Source organism: Bos taurus, chromosome 22, assembly GCF_002263795.3.
Source record: "Bos taurus isolate L1 Dominette 01449 registration number 42190680 breed Hereford chromosome 22, ARS-UCD2.0, whole genome shotgun sequence".
Taxonomy (NCBI): Eukaryota; Metazoa; Chordata; class Mammalia; order Artiodactyla; family Bovidae; genus Bos; species Bos taurus.
Genome location: NC_037349.1, coordinates 29,282,867 through 29,293,326, shown reverse-complemented (window position 1 = coordinate 29,293,326; position 10,460 = coordinate 29,282,867).

The following is a 10,460-nucleotide window of genomic DNA, read 5'->3' as shown; positions in this document are numbered from 1 at the left end:
AACGTCTCTTTGAGGTAAGGTGTGCCTACTCTACAGATGAGAACGCTGAGAACTCCAAAGGCTAAGTCACTCACTCAGGGCCACGGTGCTCTTCTCATTTCCAGCTTGGTCCCCCAACAACAGGAGTCCGCAAACCACTGACTGCAGTCCAGTCCAAGTGCTGCCCAATTTTATAAAGTAACACAGCCACACCAGGTTGCTTACGAATTACTTCTGGGTGCTTTTTGTGCTACACAGTAGCAGAGCTGATTAGTCAAGACAGAGATTTGATGGCCCCCAAAGCCCAAAATATTTACTATCTGAACATTTACAAGGAAAGGTTGCCAACCTCTGCCCTGTCTTGTTTTCTGCTCATTCTCCAAAGGGAACCTTCAAAAAGCTAATTCAAGGCATGACACAACCTATTTGAAATCTTTGGAATAAAATCCAAATTTCCTCCTACAGCTGACAGGGCCAGCAGGACTTGGCACCTGCTGACCTCCTTCCCTTTTGCCCCCACAGATTACATTCCAGCCCACTGGACATTTTTCCATTTATCTGATGGCTGGACTCTTTCCAACCTCAGGACCTTTGCACATGCTACCCCTTTGTCTGGAATGGTTTTCCCCAGTTTTAAGTCTCAGCTCAAATTCCATTTCCTCTGCAAGGCCTCCCCTGTGGTTAAGCTCCATCTCCACACAGTCTGTTTCCTTTCTCGCAGCGATAATAGCTTGTCATCATTTTATCTACAGCTTCACTTTTACCCTCTCTTTTGCCCTAGGCTGCCAGCCCTATGAGGGCTGGACTGTCTCTGTGTGGTTCACTGTTCTCTCCACTGCCAACAGGTGACGTATGAATGTTTGAGACAGCAGCACAGACACGCGGGCGCCCAGGCCCGCGGGACCCCTGAGCCACATTCCTCACGCAGGTGCTCCTTTCTTCCTTCCCATAGACATTCAGAAAGTGATGTTTGGGACTTCCCTGGTGGTCCAGTGGCTAAGGCCCCACACTCCCAATGCAAGGGGCCCGAGTTTGATCCCTGATTGGGGAACTAGATCCCGCATGCCACAAATAAAGATCCCACATGCTGCAACTAAGACCTAAGCCAAAGAGAGAACTATTTTTTTTTTTAAAGAAAAGAAAGTGATACTCGTAGAAGTTTGCAGAGGGACACTCCACAGAAGTGGACAAACAGATCCCTTCCCTCAGTGAAGTCCCCAGGGGCCAAATCCTCCCAGTTGAACACCCTTCTTGTTCGGAACTGCTGGCCAGGGAAGGGGGTCCCACGGTGGCTGCCTGCAATTAGTCCTCCCCAGGAGTCTGCCACTCCTCTCTCAGACTCCATCAAATATCCCCAAGGATGTCAACCCTGAGAGGCACTGGGACACAGCTGGACTTCCCTGGAGAAGGTGACACTCAGGACTAGGGTTGGTACTGCACGGGTTCCAGACGCCCAGGTATCATAGGTTGATCTGGGACCACCAAAGAGAGTCCTAACCCCCGGAACCTTGGGGGAGAGGGTCTTTGCAGATATAACCAAGGCACTCAAGATGCTGCTAAGTCGCTTCAGTCATGTCCGACTCTGTGCAACCCCAGAGATGACAGCCCACCAGGCTCCCCCGTCCCTGGGATTCTCCAGGCAAGAACACTGGAGTGGGTTGCCATTTCCTTCTCCAATGCATGAAAGTGAAAAGCGAAAGTGAAGTCGCTCAGTCGTGTCCGACTCTTAGCAATCCCCTGGACTGCAGCCTACCGGGCTCCTCCGTCCATGGGATTTTCCAGGCAAGAGTACTGGGGTGGGGTGCCATTGCCTTCTCCACACTCAAGATGGGCCCACCCTAGATTTCCAGGCTAGGTCCTCAATCCCGTGACCAATATCCCTTCTAAGAGACAGCAGAGAAGACACAGACACAGAGAAGGCCACGTGAAGACAGAGGCAGAGACTGGAATGATGTGGCCACATGGCCCTGCACGGCTGGAGCCCCCAGGAGCTGAGAGAGGTGAGAAAGGACCCTCCCGTGGAGCCTTTCAAGGGAGTGTGCCCCTGCCCACACCTTGATGGCACGTATCAGCCCCTAGAACTGTGAGAGAAGACAGTTCGGTCGCTGTAAGTCAGCCAAGCTGTGGTTAATCTGTTATGACACCCACGGAAACTAATATACCTGGGAAGGGCGTGCTCATTTCTTGCTTCAGCCCACAAAGAATCACAGGCAATTTTGCTGGCAGGGATGCAGGGTCTGAGTCACCTGGCACTGTTTGAGTCCAGGCACCCAGGCTCCACGTGACTGCTGCTTCCACCTCCACACACGCCGCCCCTCATCCCTTAGTATTTATCTTCAAACCGACCTAATGTTGTCCTACTCCAGTGGATTTCCAAAGAGAACTTGATCTCTGAGTGGGGAGAAACTGCACCGCTGGCCATACATTTGCTCCAAAATTTTATTTCCTGGTTCAGTGAACCAGACATTGATGAAGCGCTGACTATGTGCCAGGCAGTATTCAAGGCTCTGGAAACGGCGGTAGGGACAAAGCAGACAGGGATTCCTCTCCTGTGGACCCGGCTTTGTCCTGTGGAAGGGACAGGGGGGATCACTGTCCAAATGAATACAAAGCTGCTAAAATTAAAAACACTCCCTGGCATGTGGCCTAAAATCAAGTGACCGCCCGCCACGTGGGCATGTGCTGAGAAAGTCCCACACCTCCCCTCCCAGGGAAGGAGCTGAGGGTGGGGATCAGGGCGAGGCGGAGAGCAGGGTTTGGATTCTGGGTGTGCCACCTCCTGGCTCTAGCAGAGCCCCGCCGAGAGCCTCTGTCTTCCTTCCACCAAAGCAGGAGGAGCTCCCAGGGTCCCTGGTTCCCGTCTCCAAGAGCCTGTGATCTGGAAAGGGAGGAGGCTCCCCCCAGGCGCAGAGCCAGGCTGGTCTGTGGGACTGGGACAGCACTATTTCCAGGGTGCTGAGCCCTCTGGGCTGGGAGGACGGGCAGGAGGGAGGTTCTGGAAGAGACGGTGCAGGCCTGCCAGAGCTCAGAGCCCGTGCCAACCCCATCCTCCTGCGGGCGACAGGAAGGGCTGTCGTGTGACTTGTGGGATCTGCGGACAAACAAACTGTGAGGCTGGATCCTGGCCCAGGGAGGACAGGAAGCCCGCTTCTGAATCCTCTGGTTATAGTAAACATTGACCATGCTCTGAGTACCTACAACTTGCCACATCCCAGAAAACCTGTTTTATATAGTTTAGCAGCACAACAGCCATCGGAGAGAGTACTACTGTTCCCATTTTACAGATGAGGAGGCTGAGGCTCAACCAGGGCATACAGCTCTCGGGAGCCGGGCTAGGATCTGGGCCCAAGGCTGGTCTTAGCTATCTCTTTCTACTACCTTCAGCTCTGGTTCTGAACTAGTTAAGGAGTTTTCAGTGGCAAGATCCAATTCAAACTGGCTTAAGCCCATTTCCATTCCTCCAAAGACTTTGCTGTAGAGTTTCAGGGCCTTCAGCTACAGCTGGATCCAGATGCTCAAACAATGTTCTCACAATTCTTTCTCATCCTTTGGCCTTGTTTTCCTCAGTATTAGCTTCACCTTATGGTCCCAGAGGTACAAAGATGGACGACTACCCGAGCCTTCAGGCTTCTACTCTGCTTCACAAAATTTCTAGATATGTGACACTCTACTTGTAGTTTTAGCACAAGAAAGAGAAACCCATTTCTGGCCTATGGGAATACTGTATCCCCTTAACCAGACAACTGGTTCTGGTCTGGTGATGTGATCCAAGCTGGGCCTGCTCAGGCCTTGTACAGGTTTTCTCTTTTTGTTTTGTTTTTTCCTTTAGCTCCTTGAAATCACAAATCAACTTACTTATTTTAATCATTCATCAGATAAAAATGAAACAAAAATGTGAGAACAGCAGTTGCAGCATTTCCTGCAACTTTGGTCCATGAGAAAGAGCCACGGCAGGAAGAAAATTCACAATTACATTAAGTGCACACAAACTGAACTCTCAGGCTTCCTTTCCATTAGAAATTTACTGTGAGGTGGGATTTTCATGCCAATGGACAAACCGGGCTTGATCGGGTCTTCTTTAGGCTCTGCCTTTGGGGGCCTCCTGTACCCAGCCCTGCAGTGTGAGCCTTAGAATGAAATAATGTTTCTTGTGAAGTGATGGCATTAATAGCTGCTGCTGCTGCTAAGTTGCTTCAGTCGTGTCTGACTCTGTGTGACCCCATAGACAGCAGCCCGCCAGGCTCCCCCGTCCCCGGGATTCTCCAGGCAAGAACACTGGAGTGGGTTACCATTTCCTTCTCCAATGCATGAAAGTGAAAAGTGAAAGTGAAGTCGCTCAGTCATGTCCGATTCTTAGTGACCCCATGGACTTTGGCCCACCAGGCTTCTCCATCCATGGGATTTTCCAGGCAAGAGTGCTGGAGTGGGGTGCCATTGCCTTCTCCTATTAATAGCTGAGCAGTAGCTAATTCAGGGCTTGCCAGGCAACAGGTGCAGAGTTGCAGACTCCGTGTGAGGTCTCACTCTGATCTCACTGCATCCTGCCGGGGCTGCTGCACATTTTATCCCAGGTAAGGAAACTGAGGCTTGGGACTTCAACTGACGTGCCTACATCCCACAGTCAGTTGGGCACAGCTCCAGTTTTAGAACTTAGCTCTGATTCCAAAGCTTGTGCCCCTGGTCTCTACTTAGGCTGCACTTCATGGTCCTGGGTACACGGCCCTGGTCCACTTCAGGGAGAGATGGATCCAAGGCTGTAGCCCCTCCAAGCCCCTGCCTGGCCACATCCAGGAAGGACATTCTCCGAGCCAGAGCAAAATTCCCATCCCAGGCCTCTGAGGCAGGCTGCCTTTTCCACCACAAAGGGCTCTGAAATAAGAGGCTGCAGGCCTGCCTCCCACTCGGGGTGACCTCTTCACAGCTGTGCTGCTCAGGCACTCACTAATCTTCCCAAGCCTCAGTTTCCCCATTTGTAAAAGTTTTCTCATCCCACACTTGGCTCAGTTGTTTCCAAACAGTTTCAGGCAAGGACAGTGTGAGTAAACAAGCATGCAAACCCCCACATGAAAATCTGCTGAAAGAGCAGCTGTTCCAGAAAACTTGAGACCTGGGTCTTGGCTCTCATAAGTCTTGGGGGAGCTGTGTGCACTTAACTCTACCAGCTCAGCCCTACGGCCCCTCAGAGCTCTACTGGTCTGGGCATCTCAGATCCTGACACATGCCCCGCCCACTCCCATCCCCCTCTCCTTACAGATAAAGAGTTTTCTTCCCAGACGGGTTCAAGACCCTTGGGGTACAAGTGATGAAAAGTCAACTCAAACCAAGTTAGGCCAAAACAGAACCATAGGTACAGGGTCCCCAGAATTCTTCAGCTTTTCTCAAATTTGGCCCTCTCTGGCGTTAAAGGTTTCTTGACTTTGCACAGTCCTAGGGAAATTATGAACGCCTTCCTTTAGCCTGTCTTTCCCCAAGGGGCCTGGTCCCTGGTTCTCACTCCCATCTCATTTGGAGCCTTTTTCTCCCTCCTCTGGGCCTTTGCACATTCTGTATCCATCAAGAACTTCCCCACGTTCTTCCTTACATGACTTATTCTCACCATTCAGGCTTTAGCTCAAGTATCACCTCTTCAGAGAGGCCTTTCTTGTCCACTCCAACTTAGGTAGCCCCTAACCTCTCCCCATCACCTGGCCTGGTCTCATCTCCCTATCATAGTTCGGAACGGCCTTACCATCTACGTGCTCCCATGCTTGCTGTCTGTCTCATTAGAATGTCCATTGCATAAGGCTCTGCGTCGCTTACTGCGGTGCCCTGGCCTCCAGGCCTGTGCATGCTGTGGGCAAGCACTCCATAAGTAGCGGTGGAATGAACAAGCACACGAGGGACAGCAACTCTTCATACTTTATCAAGTCCAGACTCCTCTGCCTCCAATTCAACATCTCACCACCAGCCAGGCCCTCCTGCTCCTCTGAGGGAAGCCGCACCCCCCAGCAAGCTCCACAAGCATCCATCCTTGCCCCCAGCCACATACCCACTCGCCCATCGCCACTAACCCTCATCTCTCAAAGTCAACTGCCTCTCCCTGTCTCTACCACCGTCCTCCTGGCCCAGGTCCCTTCTCTCTCCTCGGAACACCAGCGGCAGCTTTGCCATGGTCTCTGCCATAATCCCTCTTGCCCAGTCCAACCCGATGCCCTCAGCACAACTTTCATTCTGTCACCCTCTGCTGAAAAACTACCAATGGCATCATCCGGGACACTAAAAGGAAGCTCAGCTGCCTTTCTGTGGACCCTGGGCTCTGCAGAACTGCCTCTAGGAGCTCATCCTTGCCCTCTTGTCCCTATCTTTCTGCTCCAGCCCCAGGTTCCTGGGACCCCCATCTTCACAGCAGTGTTGTTCACACACCTCTGCCTCCTGTGTGTTGATCAGGGCAGATATCTCACCCGGCTCTGCAGGCTCAGCCCAACCTTGGGCTGCTTTAGTGTTGCTTAATAAACGTCAGTAAATGCACAGATGAATCAATGCAGTTGAGTACCTAGTATCTGTCAGACGTGAAGCTAAAACTGTAAATATTTTATTTTCTAACAATCTTTCAAAGCAAGCACTACCATGTTTGATTGACACATGAATGAATGAACAAACGAATGAATGAATGAAAAAACTTCTAAATGAGAGCAGGACCACAATCCAAAAGTGTACAGAAGCCAGGAGGGACTGTGCTTAACGATGTGTGCTAAGTCGCTTCAGTTGTGTCTGACTGCAACACTACAGACTGTAGCCTGCCAGGCTCCTCCGTCCGTGAGATTCTCCAGGCAAGAATAGTGAAGTGGGTTGCCGTGCCCTCTTCCCAACCCAGAGATCAAACCCAAGTCGCTTGCTTGTGTTCCTGCATTGGTAGGCAGGATCCTTATCACTATAACTACCTGAGAAGCCCATACTTAATGATAGGCACCCAGTAAAAGGGACCAGTGGGTGGACAGCACCATGGCAAGTGAAGTGCCATGACCTCTGTTAGGGGTTGAACTTGTCCCCTCAAAATTCACAAGTTGAAGCCCTAACCCCCAGGAACTCAGAATGCGACCTTATTAGGAAACAGAGTCTTTGAAGATGTAGTTAAAGTGAAGTTGTTAGGGTGGGCCCTAACCCACTATGACTGGTTTCATCATAAAAAGGGGACATTGGGACAGAGACTGACACATATTGAGGGAAGACGATATAGACAGACACGGCAAAGCAAGGAGACGGGCCTGGAACACATCCTTCCCTCACAGCTCTAGAAGAAACCCTGTCCACATCTTGTCCTTGGACTTCCAGCCCCAGGAACTGCGAGGTATCTGTTGTTAAGCCACCCAGGCTGGGGCACTTCATCATGGCCAGCTCTAGCAAACTAGTACACGGACAGCCTTCACCCACCACAGTGCTTTTCAGTTCATCTGGGTCACACAAGACTTGTCCAGGGGCTGCATTCTGCCCAGGAGGGCACAGGTGGCAACCCCTGCAGCCTCACAGGTCCCCGGAGCACACCGTCCACAGGGCAGTTGGCTCCAGGGGGAAGCTGGGGTCAAACGGATCTAGTGGGAATTCAATTATGGTTTGGAGACGAGTCTGCGAGGTCGCTAATTAAACAAGGGCAGAGTCTGTAACTGAGGCCCCAGGCTCCAGGAGCTGTGTGGCAGCCCCCACACAGAGCCAGGCCAGGCCCAGGAGAAAACGCAAATTCAAGGCAAGAGGTAGATTGGATCAGTTGAGACATGCCTCTCGACTAACACCCCAGCCTACGGTTATCAATACTCTATAAAGCATGTTGGAACTGCTGTTTACAAGTATCTGTTAATTATTAAAATGGAATCTATTTCCCCCCCTCCATCTAGTTGAGAAATCTCATGTTACACAGAAAGGTTAATTACAAACCGACTTCCAAGAACCCTTTGTTGGAAGCTTCTGTTTCATTTTCTCCAAGATGAATCCTTGAACTCCATATTTGGGAATGCAGACACAGGCTGGCTTAGCAAAATCGTTTCCTCATTCTAGCAGCCCCCAGCTCTAGCCAACCTCTCAGATGGCCTGATGCAGCTAGGATTAACCAGAAACCACTTCAAACCCCTCCCCTCCACACACCATCTAAAATGTGGTTTTGTTGCTTTTTCCGTTGAGACCGAAGACCACCATGTTTGCCACATGTTGTCCTGGTTGCAAAAGTAAGAGGGTCTCAAGTCCTGGGACCACAATGAGACATACAATATTCCAGGGGCTGCACCAATTAGGTCCGTTTGCCCCCAGCCTTGGGGAAGGTAAATGGCCTATTACTTGGTGGGTAATGCATTCCACATGGCATTCCTCAGCCTCGAGGAAGCCGGAGAGGACTCATTTTCCTAGCAAGCACTGGAGGTGTGCAGTACAGAGCAGGCCCCCAGCACCAAGGCTTGGCCCCTTCCCCACCATCACCTGTGCCAGTGAGCTTCCCTGCTCGCCAAAACTCCACTGTGGGCTTCCCAGAATTCAGTTCTTTATAGCCATGCTTGGAAACCTTGTATATCTCTATCTGTAGCTGACTCTTGAACAACACAGCTTGAACTACTCAGATACACTTGAACTACTCAGGTAGTTCACTTACACTCAGATTTTTTTCAATAAATACTATCAATACAACACTACACGATTTGTAGTTAGTTGAATCTCCGATTGGTTGAATCCGCAGATGCAGAACCACAGATATTAATACCCAGGGCTGACTGTGAGTTACACTTGGATTTTTGGAGAAGGGGGCAGCAGAGGATGAGATGATTAGATAGTGTCACCAACTGAATGGACATAAATTTGAGCAAACTCTGGAAGATAGTAGAGGACAGAGGAGCCTGGCATGCTACAGTCCATGGGGTTGCAGAGTCGGACACAACTGAGTGACTGAACAACTAACCCTCCCATGTTGTTTAAGGGTCACCTGTTAATCTCCTACTGGTTCTTTCCCTCTGGAGAATCCTAATACACAATGGCTTAAATAAAAAAGAAGTTTCTGTCTCACCTGTGATGGCAGGAGCTGCACAGGGCATCCAGACTGCTATCTTTCAACTCTTATTATCCTTACTGTGTAGCTTCCATCCTTAGGGTGATCTGATAGGCAGAGATGACTGAGTTGCAGCCATCACATTCAAGTCCCAAGCTGGAAGCTTGAGGAATCAGGCAGAGCTAAAGGATGTTTGCCTCCCTTCCATCACTCAAGGATGTTAAAGAGTCTCTACTGGGTGACCGGGCGATGTCACTGTTCTTAAATTCACATATGGCCCTTCTGACCAGACAGACTTGGGCTGAGGCTGGCTGTGCCCTTTGTGACACCGGGCGAAGGCTGTCAAGATGTAAGGACAGTTCTGCTTGTGTGCGGTCCACAGCAATGGTTTAGTGGACACCAGATCAGACTGTCATTTCCTGGGTAGACTCCTTTTGGGCAAAGAGTTAAGAGTGGCCAGAAGTGAAGGTACACATGCTGCAGCCAGCCATCCAAACAGAGTCAGGAAATAAAATGTTAAGTCTTTCAACAGGGGCAGAGGCTGGCCACCATCTCGGCTCATCCCACAGGGCCTGATGCTTCTTGGGACGCAAGAAGCAGAGCTAGTGGCCCTGGACTGGGAGAGCCTATTCTCCAAGGGAATTGTAAGTTGAAGCCAGAACCCTCCACGTGGGGAGGAGTGGGTTAAGAGGGGTGAGGATATAGCTAGTCTCTGTCCTGGAACCATGGCCTTTACTATCAAACAGCAGCAGAGTCAGTGCTGGGCTTTGTGAGGGGCATGGCTTCATGGCGGGAGACATGGGCTAAGAACAGAAGCGGGTTATGGGCAGGCCATCACGTGGTTGAGGGGCAGGCTTTCTAGAGGTGCCCAGGGGCATCTGTGAGAGAAGGCCCCTGGCTCTATCTGCCGACCGCCAGAGACGAGCAAACGCCTGCAGTAGGGCCTTGGAGCCCACACCTTGTCAGATACCTGTTTACCATCTCCTCCGTCCTCTCTTCAAACTAGGCTTCGTGCAGTTGAAGGGGAGGAAAATAGCAGGCTTCCTGGAACTTTTCAACAGAAGCACTCATCAAGGCAGCAGAGCACACTGAGAACTGAAATTTCTTTGAGATCCTGTGTTCTATTGTTGAAATTCACGTTGAAGTAGCATTTCATGCCCCCTCTCCATGTTTCCACAATTTTGTCTTGTGTATTTCGCTCCTCAGGCATGCCGAGTGGCCTGCCTCCTCCCCTCGTGCCCTCCAGCCACACCAGCCTTTCCCAGGCAGCAGCCATGGAAGGTCCCTGGCGCAGGCAGAGCGGTTCTCATGCTGGGCTCCCCAGCCAGCCGGGCACACCTCCCTCAAGCGGCAGCCGACTCTATTAAGCAAAATCTTCAGATGTCCGGGTCGCAGGGCGGTGGGGATTTTCACAGGCACTGAAGTGGATGGTCACGTTGAGAGGCTGCCAGCATCTCACCTGCTGTCAGGAAGAAAGGCT